The following is a 27,754-nucleotide window of genomic DNA, read 5'->3' as shown; positions in this document are numbered from 1 at the left end:
CCAGCATTTCATCCATAATTGATTACAAACTTAATGTATTATTCCCCAAACCACACAATTCTAGTCATAGCTCATTCCTAGTCAACTATTTTTTCCTGTTGCTCTTTTGCTTTTAATGGAGCATTTCCATGACTTCCTAACATTGGGCTAATAAACTAGAACAAAGCTTTCTGAATGAAGTCAGACCTACGGAATGCTCTAGAGTCCACATATTTCCTTGAGATTTCAAATCCCATAAACTGCACAAAATAATACATTCTGTCTTTGAGAATTCTGAACATTAACTAAAAGATACAGATTCACTGGGAACCACATATGTGATTCCTTTTGCCTTCATAAACACAAATATACTAACCCCTGGAGACCAGTTGGTGAAAAGATTATTGTATTTGGGCTGTGAAAAATAACAAAAAGCTAAAATAGTATTTGTAAGGTGTTATATCTGATAAAATGCTATATGACCATGAATATTAGTCTTGCTTTTACACTCAGCTATATAATTTAATGGTATTCATTTGTTAGACCTTGTGATCATAACTTGAACATGAATCAAGTTAACATATTACATAGATTAAATACGTTTTCTAATATCTCTAAGTGACCTATAACTTCTAAGATGTTTCTATGCATTATCCCTTTTCATTAATTGAAGGGCCAGTTAATCAAATCTCTACCAATGACCAACTATGTGCCAGAACCAGTGAGCTGTATTCAGAAGATACTTACTGAAATAATCAGTACCTATATTTCCCTAGTGGTATAATTATACACTTTTGCTCTTTTCTAGAGGATGAGGTGGTTTTCATTTATTCAACAAATACTTCATGTGTACTATGTTTAAGAAGTGTGTGCTAAAAACTATTTGGAAGCTTATAGGGAATGTAGACGAGTAGACTTGCAATTTTATCACTTCGAAGGGCGAGGGGACTAATGCTTTCTAGGCAATGAGATTTTTTTGGAGAAAAGAAAGACTAACTGGGCATGTGAATGATGAGCATGGAACAGCCGGGTGAAGAAAAGATTTGTCAGTAGCAGAAATGACTCACAGCAGAGAAAAGGCATATGCAAATGTCATATGCCCTTAGTCCCTCCCTCCCCCCAGAAATGTGACATGGCAAGGAATACATGTGGCATTGTTGGGTGGAAATGGAAGTATGGTAGCCTGGCTGGAATGCACAGTGGACAGGAGATAGTTAAGAAACACACTCAGATGTCAGCAAAAACGGGATCTCTATGGATGTGTGAGGCATGTTAAGAAATGTAGAATTTTTACTCTGGGCAATTGAGCATTTCTTAGAGGGTGATTAAAATGGATAGATTTGCTTCTAGCAGCATGGCAAAGGGAAGGGAAATCATTGCAGCCAAGAAAGTACGGATCTGTAGCCATTATGGTGTCTGCTGTGTAATTTACTTCCACCCAACAGCCTTCGAACAGTCAGTCACAAGCCTGGCAACACTGTGCGCTGAGATCCCAGCAATGGCCACCTGTAATGAAGGCTTTGGGAAATTGTAGCTTCCGTGTTACTGTTAATTTCTATTTAAAATACAAAACTAAATCAATACATAAATAAAACATACCTGCTCTTCTTCTTTCATCCTTAGAGTCTTTATCATTTCTGTGATCACTTATATTCATTTCATTATTTCAACTTATTGACAAAACTTTTAAGAATTATACTTTATTAAATGAATAAAAAGTACATACTATTTCAAATTTAAACCTGTATTTTTCATAATGGATGAAAATAAGAAAATAGCGATAATTACTATACTTCTAAAACTACATATTTTTATATGTTTGAAAACATTAATGTGTATAATTGTGTTTGCATGGCTTTATGTATCCATGTATCTAAGTTTTTAGGCCAAACCTATTATTATTTATTGCTCCAAAAACCCACACATACTTCCCTGATTGGTGAGATTATAAAGAAATTACAATTAAAAATGTGATCTCTTAATTTTACATATTATATCTTTATGTTATACTTTTTAATTTTGTAATTACGTAAGCCCTATGTAATGTAATAGCACGTGTTTCAGACAGCTTTTATGGTGGTCTTGAAAAAAATCTAAGCCTCTCTTTAATATTAAGTATATTCTAGACTTCCTTGGGCAGTGCTCAGAGGCAACTTCCTTCATGTGTATATATAGTCACAGCAAAAGCGTGCTGACAGAAGAAAATTGGGAGAAAGTTCCTGGATAAATGACTATAGTGACAATCCGGACCAAAGTAGGATTTAAAGGGCCATAGACCAGTTTCTCGGGTGTCTTAACATTATTGATACTACTCAAATTTATAACCCAGGACATTTTTGCAACAGGATAGATGCCTTGGGCATTGCTGCTTTGCTATTGCCATTCATATTTTTAAAGGTTCTTGAAAGATGATACGGGCTCTTTAAAAAAACACAAATAGAAGATGGATCAACATGTCCACGTATGATAACTACAGGGAAGGCCACAGTAGTAAACACCGAGTCCTAAATAACCTTGTCGAGGAAACCCTATACACTGCAGGGGACAGTCACATTCCCTCTGACAGTCTGCTCCTCCACTGATGCTTGTTATTTATCATCCTGTGTGTTTACTTATGCTTCATACTCTTCAAAAGTGTTTGATATGATTTACAGACAGACAGTTCAACAAGATAACATGGAAAAGGGAGTGGAAAATTGATAGGTAAAAGCAAACTACGTGCTATGACTTTGGACCTTTGCATAGGTCTAAGACCAAAATATTCTATTGCAATCATACATTTTTTGGGGGGGATTAATCCTCATCTGAGGCTATTTTTCCATTGATTTTTAGGGAGACTGGAAGAGAAAGGGAAAAACAGAGGGAAATATTGATGAGAGAGAAACACATCAATTAGTTGCCTCCTGTATGAGCCCCAGTCAGGGCCCAGGCCAAGGAGAAGCCTGCAACCAAGGTACATGCCTTTGACCAGAATCAAACCCAGGACCCTTTGGTCTGCAGGTCAACTCTGTATCCACTGAGTCAAACCAGCTAGGGCTCCAATCAAACAGTTAACAAATCAGATAATCTTCATGGAGCATTGTATATTTTAAAAGAAAATCATAAAATCTAGGCCACAGATCTGAACTCTCCTGACTTTTACTTTACTACCACATTTTAGTGGTTATATATATTTCAAAACTTTTAAGAGGTGACATTGATATTCTTCACTTCTAAAATCAACAACTTAAATAAATTGTTCTCAGTTTTCCAAGCCAGATGGCATTGCAACTGTCTATTTTCAAATAAGGTGTAATAAATTCAGGAAAAAATCTTGTTCTGCAGAGTGAATTTATAAATGTAAATAAGAGAGAAAATTCATCTTTTCATCCTTCTCACTAAATGCACGTCAATAAGAATCATATTTCTGACACCTAGGAAAAGGTCAAAGATTTTCATGGTATTAATCAAGGATTATTGCTAGATGTGATTCTGTTTATGAAAACCAAACAAAATATATATTTCTCCCATAATCCCCTTTTGCAAATGTGGAATTGATGACTGCCACTGAGATAAAAAATCATTTAACTTCTTTCACCCGTATGTATTCTCCATTCCACACACATATAATGCCCTATATTTAGCAGTAAAATATTTAACCCATTATCTATCTACTAAGAAGGAATTATCTGATATACTGCCTTCTTACTAGATGCATAAAATGTGTCCAGCTTATGGTTGATTAAAAAGTTGTCTGTAATCATTAGATCAAAGACAATAGTACAATGTAACATTCAGATAGATCCTTCTAAATATGTGAGCAACGTATGACGTATGTAGGTATTAAGCACCTCTTGAAGACAGAGGAGAGTGAGTTAGAATCTGAATAAAGTCATGAAGAATGAGGTCTTAGCTGGGTTGAGAGAGGGACACATACTTTGAGCAAAAACTGGAAGAAACAACCATGTATATTTGACAATCACGGGGGAAATCATCTTGAAATTTCATACATAGAGAACAAGCTGGAAAAGTGTTAACGCTGTGTATAGAAGATACTCACCTAAAAGGCAGTTCAGACTCTGAAGGAAACTGTAAAGGCAGGAAGAATTCAGGAAAATATTTTCCATAGCTTTTGTGAAGAAATCATTTTAATAACAAACAGAGAAAATACTGGTTTCCACCAAACTTAACTGGCCTTTATGACTATGTAAAATGCTTTGCTGAAAATTGTATACAAAATATTAAAACTTCCAAGTTCAAAGTAAAACACCCTGCTATCCCATGAACCAGTTAAGTGCTCAAATGTGTATAAGCAAATGAGAGAAGAGAATTTAGTGAGATGGGAGGATGAATTGATTTCCAATGATCCACCTTCATACTTGTGATTAATAGTTAAATGTTAATTGTAAAGTAGAAACAGCAAATAATCTTCAGGATTTCCACCATCTCATTACAAGATTGATTGCCAGACACCGTAACTGTGTAATAGCTTTCCTTACATTTTATAAACAATGCATAACATTTACTGAATGCCTATCGTATGCTAGGGTAAGTGCATTGCCAACATATCTCATTCAAGCACAGTAGTTCCTTGAAGTAGTTTATAATTAACTAGAGGCCCAGTGCACGAAATTCATGCACAGGGATAGGGGGTTCCCTCAGCCTGGCCTGTGCCCTCAGGGGATATCCGACTGCCATAGAGGCAGGAGAGGCTCCCGCCATGACTAAGCAGCTGAGCTCGCCAGCCATGAGCCTGGCTCAGGGCTTCTGGCTGAGTGACGCTCCCCCTGTGGGAGCACACTGACCACCAGGGGGCAGCTCCTGCACTGAGCATCTGCCCCCTGGTGGTGAGTGCACGTCACAGTGACAAGTCATTCCACCATTTGGTCAATTTGCATATTAGCCTTTTATTATAAAGGACTAGAGGCCCGGTGCACAAAAATTTGTGCACTCGGGGGGGGGGGGGGCGCCCTCAGCCCGGCCTGTGCCCTCTCGCAGTCTGGGACCACTCAGGAATTGACCTGCTGGCTTAGGCCCGCTCCCCAGAGGAATGGGCCTAAGATGGCAATCAGACATCCCTCTGGCAGCCCAGCAGCCCTCAGGGGATGTCCACTTGCCAGCGGGGAGCAGGCCTAAACTGTAGTCGGACATCCTTAGTGCTGCTGAGGAGGCAGGAGAGGCTCCCACCACCACCGCTGTACTGGCAGCCATCAGCCTGCCTTGTGGCTGAACAGAGCTCCTCCCATGTGAGAGCGCCCTGACCACCAGAGGGCAGGTCCTGCATTGAGTGTCTGCCCCCTGGTGGTCAGTGTGTGTCATAGTGACCAGTCATTCCCAGTCCTTCTGCTGTTAGGGTCAGTTTGCATATTACCCTTTTACTATATAGGATAGAGGCCTGGTGCACGGGTGGGGGCCGGCTGGTTTGCCCTGAAGAGTGTCCTGGATCAGGGTGGGGGTCCTGCTTGGGTGCCTGGCCAGCCTGGATGAGGAGATGATGGCTGTTTTCAGACTGCCTGCACCCCCTTCAGGGTGGGGGTCCCCACTGGGGTGCCCGGCCCGTCTGGGTGAGGGGCTGAGGGCCGTTTTCAGGCTGGCAGGCGACTGAAGGTCCCAACCTCTCCTTTTTTACTTTTTTTTCTTTTATTCTGGGATTTATTTACCTTCTATGGCTATCACTGGAGCTGACAGCCGGCTCCAGCTCTGAGACCTCAGCTGCTAAAAGCAGATGTCTGGGCTATGTTTAGCTTCTATAATTGAAACACTGTTGCAACTCCAGCTCTGAGGCCCGGCTGGCTGAAAGCAGGTTTCTGGGGATTGTTTAGCTTCTATAATTGTAACATAGTTGCTTAGAGTGCAGCTCAGAGCTGGGCGGCGGCAGGCGGGGAACCTTGGCTTCCTCCTTCACTGGAGCAAGCAAGCCTCCAGTTCGCTTAAGGTGCCTGGCTGCAGGCCGCCATCTTGGTTGGCAGTTAATTTGCATATCACCCTGATTAGCCGATGGGAAGCATGTCGGAGGTACGGTTAATTACCATGTTTGTCTATTATTAGATAGGATACTCTCATTTTAGAAGTGAGTATAATTAGACCTTAGAGAAGTTAAGTGAATTGCATGAGATCATTCAGGTAGTGAATGGTAGATCTAGGATTTGAACTCACGTCCCTACTTAACAAGGATGTTTTAGTTATTCTTCTAAAACTATAGAATTTAAGAGGGAGAGAAAGAGAGAGAGAGAGAGAGAGAGAGAGAGAGAGAGAGAGAGAGAACTGAGATTTATTTTTCTAGATTGAAACCACCCTCCTAAAACATGTGTTGAGAATGTGGTTGGTAAAGTGCTATTTAATTCTGTAGTCTTCAGCAACCATTGGGAAGTAAATGAAAATGATATAAAGTATTCAATTGCTCATCATACATATAAGGACACGTGTATAAAAAAGAGACTATCAAAGTAATGTTACTTAGCTATGTGCATGTTGATTGAACAGTAGCGGTAGACAACATTACCCTCCAACAGCCTTAGTTTTTGTCACACAGACCCAGTCTCAAACACCAGATGACTTTCTAAAGAACATCAGTGCTAGTGCACCACAGTTTGTCTCCCATGAGTATCAATTTATCAGTCCATCTGTTTTCAGTACTGTTACTGCAGGCATTTTCCTACCACAAAGGTATAACACCTTATTGCCATTAAATTGATGTGTGATATTTTTCCTCTAGAGGGTGTAAATTACACTCCTCAGTCTGTACATTTACTCGTTATTCTGACTTTTGCATATGGTATTTTATGAATGCCATCAAAGAGTTTTCATGAAAATTCTCCTTAGGATAGAAACAGACATTATTCCAAAACCCGGGATCCTAGTGTTGTGGGATTTTTTTCACCTGGAAATTATTCCCCATAGTACACGCACATTTCAGCAACTATGTAAGCACCACTATAAAGACACAGAAGATACTCACAGGTTGTTTTCACTTACTCCACAATCTAACCAAAGGCTAAAAATATCTAAAGAAAAAGTCAGACGTCCACTACTTGGCTAATATTTTTCAGAATAAAGGAACAGGTAGCCCGTTAGTGCAAATGAATTCAACTTTAGATATCATCTAACTTTCCCACCAGAAACACAGCTCTACCCTGCTCAATAAATTTTCTAATAATATCAGATGGAAAGACACCAAAGCCATGGCTAATGATGTATCTGTCCACAGTAGTACACTGGGGTCACAATTACACAGCTTTTCTACTTATGATTCTCAGTCCATGCTGCCTGTAAGCTCTGCCTAAGACACTCCTTCCTCCAGGTAATGCATTTGAAGCTGCCAGAATGCACAACTGAAGGAGAAATAAATATAAATGTACTCAAGGCTCATAGTAGGCAGCAGGTTATCACCAAACAGTCTAAACAAACATGTTATCCCTCCACTCCACCCTGCGCCCTCCAGGAGAAACACCTAAATGTTAATGCATCATCAATAGTCTCCATTTTTAGTAAAATATATAAGGCAATTTTTTTTTTCTAAAAATACGGTTGCACTCGAGGCTTGTTTAACCTATAGGAGGATATTTTCTAATTGTTGCAGAATTTCATTCAGGATTTTTTTTCTGCCAGGTCTCTACTATTTGCTTGCTTTCTAGGTCACATCTTCTGGGGAAGTTTTAAATGAGTCTCAAATGTGTGTCCAAGCAAAAGCAAGAATCAAATGTGACCATCAGAGTGACTCTTCTTTAGTCAGTAACCATTTCGTCAATTGCTATTCCATGAATTTCACATGAGGGTATGTTGGCTAAACTGATAAACCAAGGTAACAACATCAAAGGTTTATTTTTAAAAAATACGTTTTAGCTCCATGGACTCTTTCCTGAGTGAGTCTCCATAAACAAACCTAAGTGAGTGTATAACAATATTTTGGGGTGATCACATTTTAAGCTGCTAGGAACAGCAGTGTGGTGAGCTCTCGATGGAGATTAATTCAATCAGGTCAGGTGAAGTCTATGAGATGACATTACATATTTCAGGGCAATATCAATGCAAATCTTGGGGGACAGACAGCAGTTGGGCCAGTCAGTTCCTATAAAATAGTATTAGAATATAAATTACTTGAAAAATTGGAAAAGCGATTTGAAATGAATTTGATGCTACTCACACTTGAGAAATATGGAGAAGAGGAAAAATCACTATGCAAATCCTAAGGGTAAATATAAATAAATAGAAAAATATCTAGATAATCACTAAAAGGGCTTGGATTTGGAGACTTGTACAGAATTTTAAATTCCTTAAAATTTACCTTGTTTTACTCTGGTGACTATGAGAAAAATTAAGGTGTGAGAAAAGTATATTTATTCCCATCAGCCTTGACTAACTCAGAGAGACAAGCTTATATTGTCTAATGGAAAATCAGCATTTAAAACGTCTATTGACTATATATGACATAATTAAATAAGTTTACAAATCTTAAAAAAAATATCTAAGTAGAGTGAGTACAAGCACGGCTTGTTTTTTCAGGCTACAAAAGCCACCATTTACTTCCTGTCACTCAGTCATTCCTTTTATGTTCTACTGGATGAAACCAATGTGATGGCTCTTGTGCCCAGAGTGTTTTATGGTGTATTCTAGGCTGAATGTCTGTAACTCACCAAAATTCATATGTTGAAATCCAAACCCTTCATGTCCATGTGATGGTGCTGGGAGGTGGGGGCCTTCGGGAGGTGACTATGTCATGAGGGAGGCACCCATGTGAATGGGGTTAGTGCCTTTATAAAAGCAACTTCAGGGAACTTTCTCTCCCCCTTCACCATGTGAGGACATGGCTAGAAGACACGTGTCAATCTGCCAGTGCCTTGACCTTGAACTTCTTAGCAACTTTGTTGTTGAATCCACTCCATCTAAGATGTTTTTGTCATAGCAGCACAAACAGACTAAGGCAGTTCACTGACACAATGGACCTTTCTATGTACTTTTTTTTTTTTCATTTTACATGCAGTTCCCTCTGTCCTGAGTGATGTAAAGAGCAGTTGGTGGTTGAGATGAGGGATAACAGTCACCATGTCATCTGCAGAATTTTCCCTACCCCATCCACCTGTGCCTCTCTTTCTCCTAAAAAACACATGTTTCACAATAAACTCATGAAAACAAGCTTTGAGAGTTTGAATTGGGAGTGTTTGATGGTAGGGATAAGGAATTGTCTTTCAGAAACATGTGGGTATATGGAATCCTATAGTAAGTGCAGTGTAAACTCAAGCTAGGAATAAGCCATTATTGCCAGAATGTATTAGATTTCTAATTCATGAATTCTCTTGGGTCCCTAAATATTGGCTGTGCATTAATACAGAAGTAGGAGAAAATGCAGGAATTCATTAGGGGTTGGGTATATGAAGTGGATATGTAGATAAGTGGATATGTATTAAAAAAAAAAAAGAAGAGGTAAACTCTTGATTATATACATAGGGAATCCTATATAATAAAAGCCTAATATACAAATTGTCCTCTCAGGTGGTCTTTTGACTGGGAGTTCGACCTGGAGACCTGGAGTTCGACCACTCGCTATGACATGTGCTGACCACCAGGGGGCGGTGTGGAACTTGGCAGACATCAGAGACATGTTGCAACCTCTCACCAGTTACCTGGGGGCGGGGGTGATGGGGACGGAGGTGCGGTGAGAATGCGGGGTGTCTGCCAAGCTCACTCTCACTCCCCCTGCTACCCTCCCCCGGGAGGCCAGGGCTCGTATGCCAGGGAAGCCCCCACACTCAGGTGCCTCAGGTGCCAGGTACCAGTGAGGAACCCTCCCCGCACCTGCATGGCCTCTTTTGGGGGTGCCGGGCCACAGCTGCGGGGACTGCAGGGGCCGGTCAGGCTCCCTGTGGGTTCTCGCAGGAGCCAGTCTGCCTGGGCTGTGGGAGAGAGCACTGTGCCCCGGCCCGTGGCGTCTGGCCGCACTCACCACAACGCTCACCACAACGCTGCGTGGGGATGTGGGTGCCGTGACTCAGGTGGAGGGAGGCACGCGGGGGTCTGGGGGCCCAGATGCTGTCCAGGGCCCAGAGGTCAGCTGGGACCTGCCCTTCCATGCCAGATGCTCGTGCTTCAATAGCCAGCCAGGCCTAGGGGCCACACCCGTGCACAATTTCCGTGCACTGGGCCTCCAGTTTAATATATTTTGCAAGGTCAACTACCACAGTAAACACAGGAAATGGGGGCAAAAAAGGGGCACATCAAGCCATCTATCCATACCCATGCAAAGCTGACAGATTCCTATAAAAATCAAGAAGCTATAAGCACAGTAAAATCTAGAGTCGCACAAAGAATGAACACGATCTTAAAAAGAACTCCACATGTAATATTGAAAGGATTTGTTAGATGTAGTTTTTTATATTAGAGAATTAGTGAAACATTTTGAAGTTTGTGGAAGATAAAATCTATTGAAGGTAAAAAGGATAACTCAGAGAATATATTTGTATTTTTAGGGGAAAAAAATGAAAATATGAGGACAACTTTCAGCAGCAAGCAGTTAGACTTGGGAAGGATAGCTGTGCTCAGGATGTTCTGAGACACATTAAGAGAAGACATAAAGATTCATATGGGAAGCCCAGTCAATGGTCACCTGGAACACTGAAGGAACTAATAATAAGCCTTGCAAATAGCATTGACCCTGTGGTCCAACTTGAACGTATGCTTGTAGAGGCTGCACTAGCATTAAGAAATTGAAATGGCCGGATGGTGTGGCTCAGTGTATGAATGTTGACCTATGAAACAGGAGGTCACGGTTCAATTCCTAGTCAGGGCACATGCCCAGGTTGTCAGCTCTATCCCTAGTATGTGTGTGTGTGTGGGGGGGGGGGGGGGTGCAGAAGGCAGCCAATCAGTGATTCTCTTTCATCATTGACGTTTTTTTCTCTCTCTCTCCTTCTTCCTCTCTGAAATTAATATATATATATTTATATATATATATATATATATATATATATATATATATATATATATATATATAGTTATTGAAATGCACTGCCTTTCTAGGAAGGTTCTTCATAGCTCCTACCCTCCCTGTGGGGGGCACAGGCCCACTTTTCTTGTTCACATGATCTCTTTATACTCTCTCCTCGCATTACATTGGATATCCATGAACAGTTGGACAGTCTCTGCACTGTGCAAAGGATGCTGTGCTGGCCAGGAACTGAACTGCTGACTATCATGCATCAACTATGCCAGGTAGTGGCGTTGATTATAGAGTGCAACTTTATTAATGAAAAATAACTTAATGGAGAAAAGTGGTTACATTAAAGAGAGACAAAATCATAATGATGATCGTGCTGTTAGGAACACGCTGGAATCATTGAAAAGAAGATCCATAGGTATATAGATCAATGGGATTTAATGGCTCTAATTTACTTGAGTATCTTCCAAGTGGTGAAGTTCCCTGTCCACGCCTGTTTGTTAAAGGCAGTTTCAGAAGACGGACTCCTTTCATCATAAGTGAACACACTTTATTACTTAAAGGTAATAAAGAAACAGTAAGTCTTGGCTATTTCTCTACCTAAGAAATAAAAGGTCTACACAATATTGATATAAAAAGCATTAGGCTAATTAAATATGACCATGAGGTAAACAGTTGTGTGTTTTATCATATATATGCCCACATTCAATGGAAATCGGGTCTGACCAGCGTTTTAAAAGCCAATGAGCCTGGCTGGTGTTGCTCAGTGGTCGATTCCCAGTCAGGGCATATGCCCAGGTTGCAGGCTGGATCCTCAGTAGGGTTTGTGCAGGAGGCAGCCAATCAATGATTCTTATCATTGATGTTTCTATCTCTTGCTCCATCTCCCTTCCTCTCTCTGAAATCAATAAAAACATACCTAAAAAAAAAACACAAAACAACAACAACCAAAGAGTCGTGGCCCCTGCTTTTCTGAGCTTTATCCTCTCTCTGAAGATGCAGCCCATGGGACCACTGCTCCCAGGAGTGAGTTAGTTAATTCTGGCCACTGTGACTTCCAGCAAGGAAGGTGACAGCTGATTGCATTCTCTCATGAACACTTCATTTCTTAATTTTAGTATGTTTTAATACTGTTGATATGACTATATTGAATCAACAAGTATAATTGTTGCTTAAATATTCTTCTAATTTCAGAAGGGAGAGAAAATGATCTAATTTTGTTCCTTGTGTATCATTTATCTAACTGTGAGTAGCCTTATTCAGAGATATTAAAAGGCAGGACCACAGAGAGTTTCCTTGGGCACAGCACGCCAGGACTTTGGGAAGAACTGTTTGTTTAGACAGCCACCACAGGAAGACAATTCCATGTCCTGGAAGACACTGGGTCCAGGAGGATCCTGAGCTCCTCCCCATTAACGAGCAAAACCTGTTTCTCAGTTTCCTAAATGCAGAAGAGATGCATAAAATATGTCCTGTGACAACAGACCACAGTGAGCTTGGTGCAGGGCTGTCTGTCTTATCCCATATAATAAAAGCCTAATATGCTAAGTGTCCAGTCATCCAGTTGTTCATTCAACCAATCAAAGCATAATATGCTAATGATATGCTAAGGCTGCTCAACCGCTCACTGTGATGTGCACTGACCATCAGGGGGCAGATGCTCTGACCAGAAGGTTAGCTTGCTTCTGAGTTCCGAATGATCCAGACTGAGCAATATGGACCAGACATGCCCTACGGCCCTCCCGTGGTCCCTCCTGGCTGGCCAACCTCCTGCATCACATCCCTCCCCAGCCCCAATCATGCATTGGTGGGGTTCCTCAGCCTGACCTGCACCCTCTCACAATCCAGGCTGAGGGGACCCCCCCTCCCCAGTGCATGAATTTTGTGCACCAAGCCTCTAGTAAGAATATAAATAAGTGACATTTATATTAGTAATTTGTGGCTATTGCCAAAGAGTAAATGAAAAGTAACAATTTTACATGGGTTGTCCATGGTCTGTTTATCTGATAGTATGTGAATGCCTAGGACATACAGTCATCTTAATATTTTCAAATATATTAACTGATGGTAAAATGGACCTGGTGAATTGCAGCGTCTTCTTGTATCATGCACTAGTTCTCAGATCTGAAGAAATTATTTCCTTAATATCCATCTGTAAGACATAGTACATGAAATAAGAAATGGATCCTGTAGTCAACTGTGTTGGAAAAAACCTTATATTGAGCACTTTCACTTCTAAAAATAATAAATTCTAAAATAATCGTTATGAAATTGTTCACAATGTAATGACAAGAATGTTTATTATGAAAGTATCGTATGTAATACAGAGGGAATATGCAAATTGGCCATCACTCTGACACAAAGATGGTGGCACCCACAGCAGAGGCAGGGGTTTCCGTAACACAAGATGGCTGAGTTCCCATAATGAACCTTAACGAGCAATCAGCAGGGACTTGAGGCTGCGCCTCACCCCCCCCCCCACCCCCGTGGGGCTTAACAGGAGACCTCACGTCATGCTCCCCACCTGGAAGGACTTGACAGGGGACCTCAGGCCATGCCCCCGGGCGTGCCCCCCACCCAGCAGGGCTTGACAGGTGACCTGAGTCTGTGCTCCCCTCCTGGTGGGGCTTGACGGGGGACCTGAGGCTATGAACCCCTCCCAGCGCCAGACCAAGGGACCTCAAGGCCCATCCCCAGCCTGGCAGGGCTTGACAGGGGACCTCAAGGCACACCCCCTGCCCCGGCCTGGGCTGTGGGACCTGAGGCCATGCATGCCCCCCACCCTGGTGCAAGGCCAGGAGACCTGAGACTGCGCCCTCCGCCCAGTGGGCCTTGACAAGGGTGGGACTGGCCGGGTCTGGATCCAGCCCAATTGGGGGGGTGGGGACTGCTGGGTCTGGGTCTCACACAATTTTAAGGCACACGTGGGTGTGCGGGGACTTAACTCTGGGTCCCATGGTGAGCCCCAGACTCTGACAGGAGGAAGACTTTCATATACATTTTACTAATTTTCTTTCATCTCTGACACTTCTATTATAGAGAAAGGGCAGATAGCAGTATTAAAATATTTCCTTTAATTAATCGCCGTTTAATGTGCATGAATTTCGTGCACCAGGCCATTAGTTGTTGATAATATTGGAAGTTGAAAAGTTCCACGAGAGAAAAATGATTACTAAATTAGAGCGCATTCATATTTTAGGGTATTATTTTGCAGCCAGTTAAAAACCATGTGGGCCTTTGCCAGTGTGGCTCAGTTGGTTGGGCATTGTCCCATGCACCAAAAAGTTGCTGGTTGGATTTCTGGTCAGGGCACATGGCCTGGTTCTGGGACGGATCCCCTACTAGAGGTGCAGGGGGCAGCTGGTCCACATTCTGTTCTTCAATTGATGTTTCTCTCTCCCTCATCCTTCCTTTCTCTCTAAAATCAATAAAAATATATTTTTAAAGTAAAAAAATAAGTGGGAGAATAATTACTGATGTAAAAATGTATAAGTTTAAACAAAAACATAAGATTTACAAATACAGAATAATCCAATTTTATAAAAGAACAACTGCAAAAATAAGCCATAGAAAAATGTGTCTTCACACAGAAATTAAACAGTGTATAATCATTCAAATGTAAACAGTATTTTAGTACTGGGCGTTGGGGTAGAGTATCAATTAGTTTCCACTTCAATTTGTTTCTTAAATCGTGCCTTTCCCATGTTCTAGAATGAACATCAGAGTGTTCTACTAATAAACTAAAGCAATCACATTACTTTAGCTTTGAAAGATAAATAGGATTCCTTACTCTCCTTATCAATACCCATGAGGCCACAGAAGATTATAAAAGATACTTTTCAAAGTTTAATTCTCTGTGGTTCACAGAAAACGTAGTTATCACGTTGCCACACAGAAAACAGACCTCGTGTAGAGGAATTGTATCTATTTGGTCTGTCTTAAGTTAAAAAGGAAATCGGAAAGTCTTTGTGTTCTAGTTCAAACAAGGAAAGCCCAGCTGCCTTTAGCAAAAAGTATCTCCTAGAATTGGAGTGTGACTTGTCCTAGTAGAGCGAAAATGAAAATCACATCAGCATAGTTTATACAGAAAGAGTTATGAGCACAAGAAAAATTCCTGCGTGAAGGGGATAGAGCTGGGCTACCCCGCACAAGAAATGCTTCCCATACAGATAGGAAGGGCTCTAAGAGGGCCCTCTGAGGTGGAGATATGACAAACACGAAATGAAAAGGAAAGGTAACACAGTCGGAAGCAGTTTTAAAGGATAATGGATGCTGTCAGTCACCACATGTGGGTTTTTATCTGGTCACTGGCAATGTCTTTATGTGCCGTGCTCTTAGGAAGATATATTGAAAATGTTGTTCAGAATTGTTTAGAAAAATCTATACATTTTTCTCTCCTGTTTTGGCTGTAGGCAAGTGGAGAGCTGAACTGAAACAGCCAAGGCCTGGATGGTTCAGGACTTTGTCTGTTTAATGATCAATTCAGATGGTTCCACGCTCAATTTAACCATAATAAACCGATCCATCAAACTGGACCCAGCCAGTTGCTGTGCTCAGACAGGTGATTTCAGGAAAGTCAAGTAGCATCTCAGCAGTAGGTACCTTGCAATATCTTAAACACACACACACGTTCCAACACTCCCCCTGCTAACGCTTGCCTGGGATTTTGGCCTGTTTCTCCACTGTGTTCATTTGGACAACCAATGTTGTCGGTCTCACAATAACTAAATTCCAGTTCACGAGGCATTTAATGCAATGTTTTGTGTAATTTTGTCTAAGCAAACTTGCCTACCACATTTACAATGTGTAAGAAACTGGGGAAGGTGGGAGAGATCCGCACCACATGGATGGAGCACAGCCACGGCGCCGGCTCTCAGGGGAATTCACACACGGGTGGGAGCGACAGCGTTTAACCGGTTACACACAGCGTCAGGGAGACGGGTCCGAACAGAGGTGCGCATCTGTGCTCTGGGGAGAGGCCTGGCAGTGACAATTCACCTGCCACGTCCCTCAGGGAACAATGAGCAATGGGACAGGATTGTAGGATAAATGTCGAGTGTGGGCGCAGGATTTGAGAGTGGAAGCTAAGCAGGGAGCAGACTCTTATGAGAGATTTCTGATTACTTCCCCTGAACACATTCAAGAAAGGTTCTAAATCCAGGTCTGTTCATCGTCCTCTATTAGTTTTCTTTTTTCTTGTTTTCAATTTACTGAATTATTCATAATATATTTTCTTGAGGAAAATATGATGTGGAAAATGACTGTCTATGACATCAAAAAACATCTAAAATACTAACATACCAATGATGCTTCTTTCTAATGAGTCTTTTTTAATATTAAAAATTACCACCAACATAAATACAAGAGTTCAAATGTAATGATAGATTCAAGATTAGTATGTTATACTTGCATGACTATTTAAAAAAAACTCATACATAAATGACATATAAACTCCTACTTCTATTCAGTTTTTAGTTACAGAAAATATGATTAATATATTACCAATAGAGACTTCTAGTATATTATTCATAGATATATACTTTAAATTTATTGGTAAGAACACAAAAAATTCTAATGTAAACTTTTAATCCTAATTATTAAATTTAAATGGAATAATGTCACATGTAGCAAATAATATACCATAAATAATATCTTAATTATTTTGGACCATACAATGTTTTATTCTCTTTCAGCGGGTACTAAACAAAGCAATAAAAATGATTATAAAATAAATGATAAAGGTTACTCAAAAGACAGTCCTGTGTTTAATTTCAATTTAGGCCTTGTTTGGGGATCTGAAAAATTAGATGTCTATAAATATTTATCAAACTTTAGCTTCAAATGAGTTTGAATCATTACCAGTTGTTCAGAATTAACATGTATTTTCCCATTAGGTATAAATTTTTTTTGAACAAAATGCGTATATGAAATGAAGAATTATAATGTGTTCAATATATAAACATATTTTAAAAGATAAGCATTTATTTCAGCCAAAACATTGGGCCATAGTTGTTCTTATAAAGGACAGGATGGAAGTGGATGAAGTTATCTATGTGAGAATTAATTTTCTACTCTAAAAGTTTGGTGTTAAAATTCAAACTAGAAAATAATATATTCATTGATAATGCCGTCCAGAACTGTCATGGTGTCTGGTTTCGGGAGCACTAGGGATGCACCTCCCATTTCAGGTGCTTCGCCTACATCTTAATAACTCATTTCACTCTCACTTCTTTCTCTGCGAGGCTTTCCCCTACGGCAGGGGATTCTCTGAAATAGAGGGAAATGAGTTTCTGAATAGTTAGAACATGTCATATTACGTTTAATAATATTTACTGTGATCATAGAGACATACACACTGAACTGCAAAAGAGCCTTTCAAAACTGTGTTCCTTACGCTTCAGCTTAGCATTCAGCACATCAAAAACTGTTCAGTGAAATGTGTGCATGGCCCATCTATGCCTGCTTACCTACCATGCCTCTAGGGCAGCGGTTCTCAACCTGTGGGTCGCGACCCCTTTGGGGGTGGAACGACCCTTTCACAGGGGTCGCCTAAGGCCATCGGAAAACACATATATAATTACATATTGCTTGCAGTAGCAAAATTACAGTTATGGAGTAGCAACGGAAATAATTTTATGGTTCGGGGTCACCACAACATGAGGAACGGTATTAAAGGGTCGTGGCATTAGGAAGGTTGAGAACCGCTGCACTAGGGACCCATGTATACTTTTCATTCCCCTAAGTCTCTGTTCATGCTGTTACCACAGACGGCACAACCTCCTGAGCTTTGCCTTCTCCTGTCCTGTCCTCAGCCAACATCACCAGCAAGTACCACTTTTTAGCTCTCGAAATTGCATTCATGTCTCAAAGTCAGGAATAAAATATTGCTTTTTATTTTTGTCTCTAGAGCTTCACTCTGCTTCTCCTACTTTATATAAAATTAATTGCCCTATACCAATGCTTCCAATGTATTTTTTTCTCATTTTCTGGAATTTTCGTATCTATTTTTTAGTTTTTCCTCTTTATTTTTGCCTCTCCTACCCAACGGTCAAGACCGTAAATGTAATAGGCCAATAACATAATTAAAAGCCCAATGTCTATACATATACTTTACCCAATTCACAACTATATCAAACCAGCCAAGACCTCTGGGAGCGGGCCTAAGCCATCGGTCCGAATTCCTTAGGACATCCATAGCCCTGCCGCAGAGGCGGGAGAGGCTCCCACCACCACCGCTGTGATTGCCAGCTGTGAGCCAGCTTCTGGCGTCCTGACCACCAGTAGGCAGCTCCTGCATTGAGCATCTGCCCCCTGGTGGTCAGTTCGAGTCATAGCGACCGGTCGTTCTACTGTTCAGTTGTTTTGCATATTAGCCTTTTATTATATAGGACTAGAGGCCTGATGCACAAAATTTGTGCAAGAGTAGGCCTTCCTTCCCCCGGCTGCCAGCACCAGCTTCCCTCTGGCACCTGGGACCCAGGCTTCCCTCTGCCCGCCAGCAGGAACCAGGGACCCAGGTTTCCCTTACAGCCCCAGCTTCATCCAGAAGGACATCCAGTCTAATTAGCATATTACACTTTTATTATTATAGGTAAGTGCAATGCCTGAGACAAAGTCAATGTAGAAAAATTAGCTTAAAATAATGACAGCATAATGAATACAGACTCATGTTGTGAATCCTTCATAAAACCTAGCATAGGGTTTTACGTAATAGGCATTCAATTGTGGAATGAAATTGTTATCTGTAACTATAGTCTCTCAATTCTGAAAGCCAAGAACAAACTTCTTTTGGCAGCAAAATTATTCAGGAATTCTAAAATTCAAAATCCTTTGCTTGGGTTGATATATTTTTATTAGTTACTTGCAAGATTTCAAGTTTCAGTTGCATACATCCCAATCTCTGCATGATATTGTATTTAATGGATAAATAACCAAAGCCCCGAGCATAAAGTCCAAGGTCGATCATAAAAGCAATGCTCAGGCAGGAGGCCACCCAGCAGTTTAGTACCACAGATTTCCTGTTCTCCTGCAGTGCTGAGCACTTCGAAGATAAGGACACTGGAAACATTAAGTTCTAACTAAATAAGCAGGGTGGGCGTGTGGTGGGCATGAGCCAAACCTCTTACCGGTGAGGCGAGAATTTCACCACATATACTCTGAGCTGCAAAAATCCTGTGTTTCCTAGACCCATGGGTAATTTTACTGTGGACGATTTGAAACAAATTCAATGAAAACAAATGTCTTCAGTGGACTTGAGCCTCATGTCTACTTTGCAATAATGAACTCTGATAATTTGCATGACATTGTACTAAGGTAAAACATGAAAAAGAAATATATAAAGAGAGAGCATTAAAATCACTCTTTGGAAGCAGATTCTGTAAGATTCTGAAAAGGCTTATGTGTAGATTTAAATCTTATAGTTCTTTTAAAAGCAAAGCAGTACGATTTTTTTTTTGTATAAATAATATGTATACATATTTATTTATTATTTACTAGAGGCCTGGTGCATGAAATTTGTGCATGGATGTGGTCCCTAGGCCTGGCTGGCGATGGAAGCGCGAGCATCTGGCATGGAAGGGCAGATCCCAGCTGACCTCTGGGCTCCTGGGCCCCTACACACCCCCCTCTGACTGAGTCGCTAGGACCCCGCCCAGCTCCTTCAGATGCAGGCACCACCTATCTTGAGAAATCTGCCCCTACCTTGTTACCTTACAAGACTGCCCTGTGCTTTAGGAAACAGTGGGCCCCCTCATGTTGCCATAGCTACACTCCTGTGCCTTTAAAAGGACTGCAGAAATGAATTCCATTATATTGGAGAACAAAACACCAGAGACATTTACTCAACAGGAAATTTAAATGTATTGCCTTACAGAACACCCATAACTTTTTGGCACTTTGCAGGGGAGTGACCTGTTATTGTAGTTGTTCCATTCATTATATGCACAAATTTCTAAAACGTCTGCTCTTTGCACAGTACAGAGGAAGTATTTGCCTGCTGGAACATAATGAGAATTCATCCCAGTGAAAAGTTTCATAGTTTATGTAAAATATTTAGTGTTAATTGTTTCAGTTCTCCCATTTGGGGATATATCAAATTCTTTTGTAAGGTCCTAGAAGTGGTGAGGATTTGCTCTTTTCATTGTAAAATGCCTATGAATTGTAGGCTTAACTTTGGTTGGTTGCCATGGTCAAGAAATTTTGATAGAATGAAAGGTGAAAAACACATATTTCATTTTCTGAAATGATTAACATTATAAAAAATCATCACCACTTCACAGTGGAATAAAAAAATCATAGTTCACTTATGAACATTTATACAGTTTATGCAACTATCCAACTACTAATAATATTCTGAGGTACTGGCCTGTGAGCCAAATGTCCTGCATTTTCCATTATCTCATTTTCAATTAATTTTTAATATTTTTTCTCATAAATGAGGCAGCATCATGCAACCTTTATGAGTGTAATCCCTTACATCTGAGATCTGGATTGAAACTTGTCAATGTTCTTTAATAGCTGACCTATTGAATGGTGTTAATCATAGACCCTACTTCATAGATTGGTCATAAGGTCAAATGATAAGTCTTTGCAAAATGCTAAACCCAGAACATAGCCCAGTCAATTCTCAGTAGCTGTTCACTGTTACTGGTGGCTTGCAGGGAGGAAAGTAATAATAATGATGATAACTGATATACTTCATTACCAGATGCATGGTAAGCAGAATAGACAAGTCATATCTATTCCTACCAACTGAGCTATCAATAACTCAAATCTGGAATACAATGATGTTTTATACTTCAAGTTAGCAATAACTCTCAAGCAAGGACATTTAATCATTTAACAGCAAAATGAAATAAATAAATAAATGCAAATAATATGTTTCCTCCTAGAGGTCTTTCATGTAACGTTCACCCTGTGGACAGCATTGTGGTAAAAAATATGCTCAGAAATCCATCCATTTAGCAGCTACGCATTGAACATTGTGTCAGAGGTTCAGTAGCAAACCAAGGAAAACCAGTGCTCTAACAATACACAAATCTCAATTATATTTAGACTAAATTTCTATCCATTCACTGGTTCCATCCTCAGTCATGGCACATGTCCAGTCTGTAGGCTCAATCCCCAGAATGGGGCATGCAGGAGGCAGCCAATTGATGTTTCTCTTTCTCTCTCATTGACATTTCAATCGCCCTCTCACTCTCCCTTCCCCTATCTCTAGAAATCAATAAAAATATTTTAAAAACTGAAGAAATTAGTTATCAGAAAATTAGTCACAAAAATTTAGAAACAAATCTCCACATTTACAAATTAAAAGAAAAATTTAAAATGTTAAAAATGTATACGATATTGCCCTAGGTAAATCCAAAAATATATCCTGAACATGTTGGTTGAGAGATGGTTTCTCTGTGGAGAGATGGTTCAAATATTTTGCTAACTTGTTAATTATTTTATTCCTTAGTTTTTCCTTTAAAAATGTGTAAGAAAACACACAATATCTGTAAGTAGATATTTTTAAATGAGTTAAATCATATATAAATGCTTCCACTCATTCTAAGTTAGGTACAAACAGTGAACAACAGTGTGTTATGTAAAAACAATTATGGTAATATGTGCACTGATAAATGGTCGAGAAAACTCTAATTATATACACAATTATATATATTCAATGCATATACATTTTTAATTGCAATATGTTAGCCTCTGTGAATCAAAACTATCCAGGTTTGCCACAATAATAAATTTAAGTTTCAGATTTATCATGATTTTGAGAAAATTTAATGTAACTGCATTAACTTCACTAAAATGTTCCATTTCACCTTCTGAAATGCAGTCATTTTAAATTATGGGTGCAGCTATATGTCAAGTTACATGTAACATTATGGCAGAGACATAAATCTATTATTTACAGTTGATCATTTAGCAAACACAGTATGCTATAGACTTCTTTAATACATTTGCTTTTTAGTTTTGTCGATTGCAGTGTTTTATTTCTTCTTGATTTGAGAGATACACATTGTTCTTTATTCTGGAGAATTAAAATATGCAAATAAATTGTGTTCTCATAATTTGATTTTCTTCAACAGTGCAAAAATATAAATGTAGAAACATTACTTTCTAAATCTATGGGGATGCATAATGCAAAATTATAAATACCTTAAACCATACTGACTATGTTTGAATAAAATTTTTACTGCTGATACTTCCTATATTTAATTATAAGGTCTGAAATGTATTTTCCCTCCAGGTATTGGATACCTTAAATAAAGAATGCTATTTTTATGGTACATTAAAACATCATTTAGAATATGCATGGAGTATACATACTAAATTGAGTCACATGTCATAATGCCCATTGGTATATACTTCTGTCCTGGCTACTGTAGGGAGACTGAAAGAGGAGCTAATGTTTGAAATGACAACTGAAAAACCCATGGCACCGAACAGAAGTGAACGCACCTGATTAATTCTAAATTGCTCTGGTCTAGCATCATCTCGCAATGGTTAGCGTAAAGGAACTTCTGCTGGGATCCACATCTCCCTCACAGACATCACAAGAGTGACGTGGTGTTACTGAAACGGGAATCTTAGGATGTTTCTCCCGGGGGCATGGGTACCCGAATGTTCCGTGCCATGTGCGCCCAGATGCCTTTTTCAGTAATGACCATTCATAAGGCTATAAGGAAACACGAGGAGAGGGGACCCTTGCTTCTGTGGGTGTTAGGGGGTAAATTTAAAGTCCAGGTCCTGGAAGCAATTTCTTGGAAAGGGTTGCCCTTTCCAGTCACCATTTCCAGGCACAAGCTAAATAAGGGCAAGAAGCACTGTTTTACTAGTGGCGCCACTGTTCCTAACAATAGGAACCCATGTCCAAGTGTCCCACTGGAAGATCGGGATCTACTGGACCTGGTGGGGCTGGGTTTGGTGACTCTGAGCCATGCTTTGCTGGAGTGCGTTCCGCGTCAGCCTGTGGCTCACGACAGGTTCTGTAAGATGCAGCAGAGGCCCTCCTGTCGGTGGGAGAACAACGACCAAGAACATCTCGACAGTGAAGTCTGAAGGACCAAGCTCACATGTCTGGTTCCAGACTCTCCCACATGTTCTAAAATCCCTGGGCCTTCTCTTTTTATTTATTTACTAGAGGCCCGATGCACGAAAATTTGTGCAAGTGTAGGCCTTCCTTCCCCTGACTACCGGCACCTGGGACCCGGGCTTCCCTCCTCCAGCCGGTACCGGGACCCAGGCTGCTTCCCTCCTCTGGCTGTGGGCGGGCACCTGGGACCAAGGTTGCTTCCCTCAGGCCACCCACAGGCACCCGGGACTCAGGCTGGCTTCCCTGAGGCCCTGGCTTCATCAGGAAGGACATCCCTTTGGTCTAATTAGCATATTACCCTTTTATTATTATAGATTTATTCTTTTCTTTCTTTATTGATTAAGGTGTTACATATGTGTCCTTATCCCCCTATAGCTCCCCCTGCCCCCACTCATGCCCTCACCCCACTGGTGTCTGTGTCCATTGGTTAGGCCTACATGTATGCATACAAGTCCTTTGGTTGATCTCTCCCCTTTACCCCCACCCTCCCCTGCCTTCCCTCTGAGGTTTGAGAATCTGATCGATGCTTCTCTGTCTCTGGATCTGTTTTTGTTCATCAGTTTATGTTGTTCATTATATTCCACAAATGAGTGAGATCATGTGATAGTTATCTTTCTCTGACTTATTTCGCTTAGCATAAAGGCCTGTGGGCATGCAAAGGCTGGGGTCTTCAAAGGGCTGGTGATATGCAAAGGGCTCTGGTTTCTGCAGTGAGGCTGTTAGTCTTTCCATGACAACAGGCAGCTCTGGGATGGGGAGGATGGGCTGCATCTCCAGGGGAACTCCCAGGTCCCACGTGCAACTCCCGGCCAGGTGAGAATGTGCCTTCTTTAATCAGAACAACACAATCACGGCTAACAGAGCAGGATTAACATTTCTTACAATAATAGCTGGTCCCCAATATTCTGTTGCTGCCCCTATTAGATTCACTTCTAAGTTTCTACTAAAATAAGAGTTTTTTTGTGTTGAAAAATCCACTTGCCGAAACCGGTTTGGCTCAGTGGATAGAGCGTCGGCCTGCGGACTGAGAGGTCCCGGGTTCGATTCCGGTCAAGGGCATGTACCTGGGTTGCGAGCATATCCCCAGTGGGAGATGTGCAGGAGGCAGCTGATCGATGATTCTCTCTCATCGATGTTTCTAACTCTCTATCTCTCTCTCTCCCTTCCTCTCTGTAAAAAAATCAATAAAATATATTTTAAAAAAAAACCCACTGAAGGATTATGCTGGATATAGGATAATAATGCATTGCTATTGTTTCACTCTGAGGTAACTGTTCACACATCTATGCTGCATCCATATCTTTGGGGAGGTGTTATTTCAACAAAATAAACGTTGGAAATGCTTCTTAATATCGTACAGCATTTATTCTAGCTATGGGCAACTCTATGGGAAAATGTTTTAACGGGTTAAAAGAAAAACGTTTTCAGATTCTATATTGTCACACATACATTACGGGGAAAAGCATAAAAAAATGGCATTTAGAGTTGTGCTCAGGGGTAAACTGTAAGTTTGCTTTCCCAGACATGATCTACCACGCTTGCTCTCTCTACGGGTGTGTAACACGACAGCCCATAAAGAAAGGGGAAAGAAAAGATACTATCAGAAACGAGTAGAAGCCTCTAAAATCATGTGTAATGTGGATTTACCAACATGGTTTAGTTTATGCCTTCCCCACGGCAGCGAGCCCGCACAGCTGTTGTGGGAATCAACTTCCTACAGTGTTTGAAACACAAATCATTAACTTGTTACCATCTACAGTGCAAGGCGGAATACAAAGCAGTTTAAATATGTTAACTCAGAGGCAGCCAAGCTTTCTCCACATTCAAATATTGAGAAGTCAGTGCAAAAATCCACAAACTTCCTGTGCCCTGGAGGTTTATTTGTTCTCTCAAGAATACTGTCTGAGTATGTTCCCTAGATAGTTCTGCCACTCAACAATTTGACAGACATGCTCGGGGTGGGGGGGGGATGCCTATAGAATGCAATATAGAAAACAAGGAATACAGAATCCTTTTGGATGGAACCATCCACACGATTTCATTGTTCAAGTAATTGCTCAGACCCTGTGCTCTGTACAAGGAGCTGAGAAGCTTGGACCCTTCACCACCATTTCAGTGACTCAGCCGATTTAGGCTAGATGCATTCATTCAAAAATTATTTGTTAAGTGCCTACTGTTTCCTAGAAAATGGTCAAGGAATGTAAGCTTTATTTTAAAAAAATATATTTTATTGATTTTTTACAGAGAGGAAGGGAGAGGGATAGAGAGTTAGAAACATCCATGAGAGAGAAACATCGATCAGCTGCCTCCTGCACACTCCCTACTGGGTATGTACCCGCAACTAAGGTACATGCCCTCGACCGGAATCGAACCTGGGACCTTTCAGTCCCCAGGCCGACGCTCTATCCACTGAGCCAAACCGGCCAGGGCAAGGAATGTGTGCTTTTATTGTGAAGGCAATGTGGGCTAGCAGCCTGAGTCTGCATTGTGAGCATATGCTAACCTATAATGAAGCCCCAACTCCTCCCACCAATAGTTGTATCTTAGCCTTGCAAAACCCTAAATACTTAACTTACTTAATTTCCAGGGGCCATAAGCCATGCAGAGCCCCCACAGGGGGTTGACTGCTGGCGCCAGTCAGGGCCATTGGTCATAATCTCACTGCCCCCTTACAAAAAGCCCACGAAAAGGCCCTGGAATCTGAGAGATAAAGAACTTCCTGCCCTTTATAACAGAAAGCCCCCTTGCATTCTGGGCTCAGCTTTGGGAACGGATTCCCCTGAGGCAGCCAGGACAGGTGCTCCTGCAATAAAGCACCTCTTCTGAATCTTCTGAGTGCCTGGTTCTCTGTGTGCCCACCACTTGGTAATTTCTGCAACATAATCAGGGGGAAAAGAAAACCCTACAGTATTTAAATTTGGGGATTTAGAAAAATAAAGTAATGCAAATGTAAATAATGTTAAGTAGTAGAAAACACAGCAAAGATATTTAAAACTCAATGGAATGATATCATAGGAAAAAAGAGTTGAAGTTGTAAACAGGTCTCACTGGGATTAGAGATAGGTCTTCAGGAGAAGCCAACGGGATATCTAGAGAAAAACATTCTAGGTACAGGGAAAATATGGGCAAAATCCCTGATATTTTTGGGGGCACATCATTAACCTGCTATCTAGCTTGCCTGAGTATTGAAGATCAGCTTTCTCAGGCCTAGTCTAGCACAGCATAGTTGTAAGAATTAAAAGAGTAATGCTTTTCAAGAACTTTGCCCAGGACATGGAATCCGATATAATGAAAGTGTACTATGCAAATTGTCCCCTCAACCAGGAGGTCATCCGGAGTTCAATCAGGGTTGGGGGCCGAGGGAAAGGAGGGAGGCCCTGGTGGTGGCAGGCAGCCACTACGGACCCTACCATGCCGGGGACCAATGCCAGCATGTCATCATTTCAAGAGTTTCATCAAAAGGTTGATGAGACATGGGGACTCAACAGGGTTGAGTCACACATGGAGTCACCTGTTGGGAATGGCTAAAGGCATTTCCCCAAACCTGACTAGGAAACTGATTGTGGCTGCCAGACAGTTAAAGGGCATCTTAATTTACATGTTATTGCCTCCTACTGGCCAAACACCTGAACAGCTGTAAGCTATTCCCCCAAACTGACAATGGTTCTGTACCCTTTGAAACCTTACCCTCTGAGGTGTATTATCTCCTCCTTGCCTTAGGACAAATTGTGTTAATAAAAGCAAGGGTCCTAGACAAGGAGGGAGTCTTCCTTTCCATTAGCTGAAGGTCCTCTGACCCCCAATGCCTTTCAAAATTATATCTCACCTCCAGACTCTTTATTAGTCTCTGGATTCCTATAACATCTACGCACAGCCCCTTCTTCAGATTCCTAAACCCTTCTTGATGCTGGGACAAGAGCTCCAACACTACTGGAGCACAGATTTTGTGCACTGGGCCTCTAGTATAATAATTCATTACATTTTAGCAATTGTCATAATATGATGATACTGCATAGTTACTTATTCTTCCAATGTCTCCCAAGACATCAATGTAAACAGTCACTAATCAAACAGCTGAGATATATGCCCAGATATCATAGGATGAGACACATGTACTGAATTCCAGAATTTCCATTATATGAAGGTGGTAACAAATACCCACAGCCAATGAACACATAATTGAGAGATGGAGCCCATATTCTAAGAAGTTGGTTAGAGTATTACTATCAATATTTGCAGTTAATCATCCAACCATGTCTGAAGACAACTTCAATTTTTAATTCTGTTTTATACATTACAGTTAGGTTTGCAACTGATGACAAAATCATCCTACATCTTTACGTGATCTTCATGTCATAGTAATCTACAGATTTTGCATAGTCTACTATAGCTTTGAAAAGTTGCCAGAGATTTTTCTCCTCTGTTTACAGAAATTTCTTGGTTTTTTTGTGTGTTTTTTTTCCTTATCATACAATCCACTGGACATTGATTTCTCATTTCAAGAGTAATAAGAAGGACTCATAAAATCAATATCCCTATTATCAATTGGAGCTTGGTGGTCAGAAATAGATCCATTGTCTTTGCAGACATTGCTTAATTTAAAAAGAAAAAAAACTAATAAAAGCATTCGGATTAGCAGTATGAATGCCAACCTACCTTTCAGGAGCATTGGCTGGGTATTGATTTGGGAGGAACTGATCACTACTGAAAGCACAGCAGCCACGTCTTCTCTCCTTGAAACCTGGCACCTGAAAGTACATGCCTGCACTACAGTT

Source organism: Myotis nattereri (assembly GCF_964212035.1).
Source record: "Myotis nattereri genome assembly, chromosome: 2".
In the NCBI taxonomy this organism is placed as follows: Eukaryota; Metazoa; Chordata; class Mammalia; order Chiroptera; family Vespertilionidae; genus Myotis; species Myotis nattereri.
The sequence above is the reverse complement of the archived record's forward strand: the minus strand, read 5'-3'. Positions refer to the sequence as shown.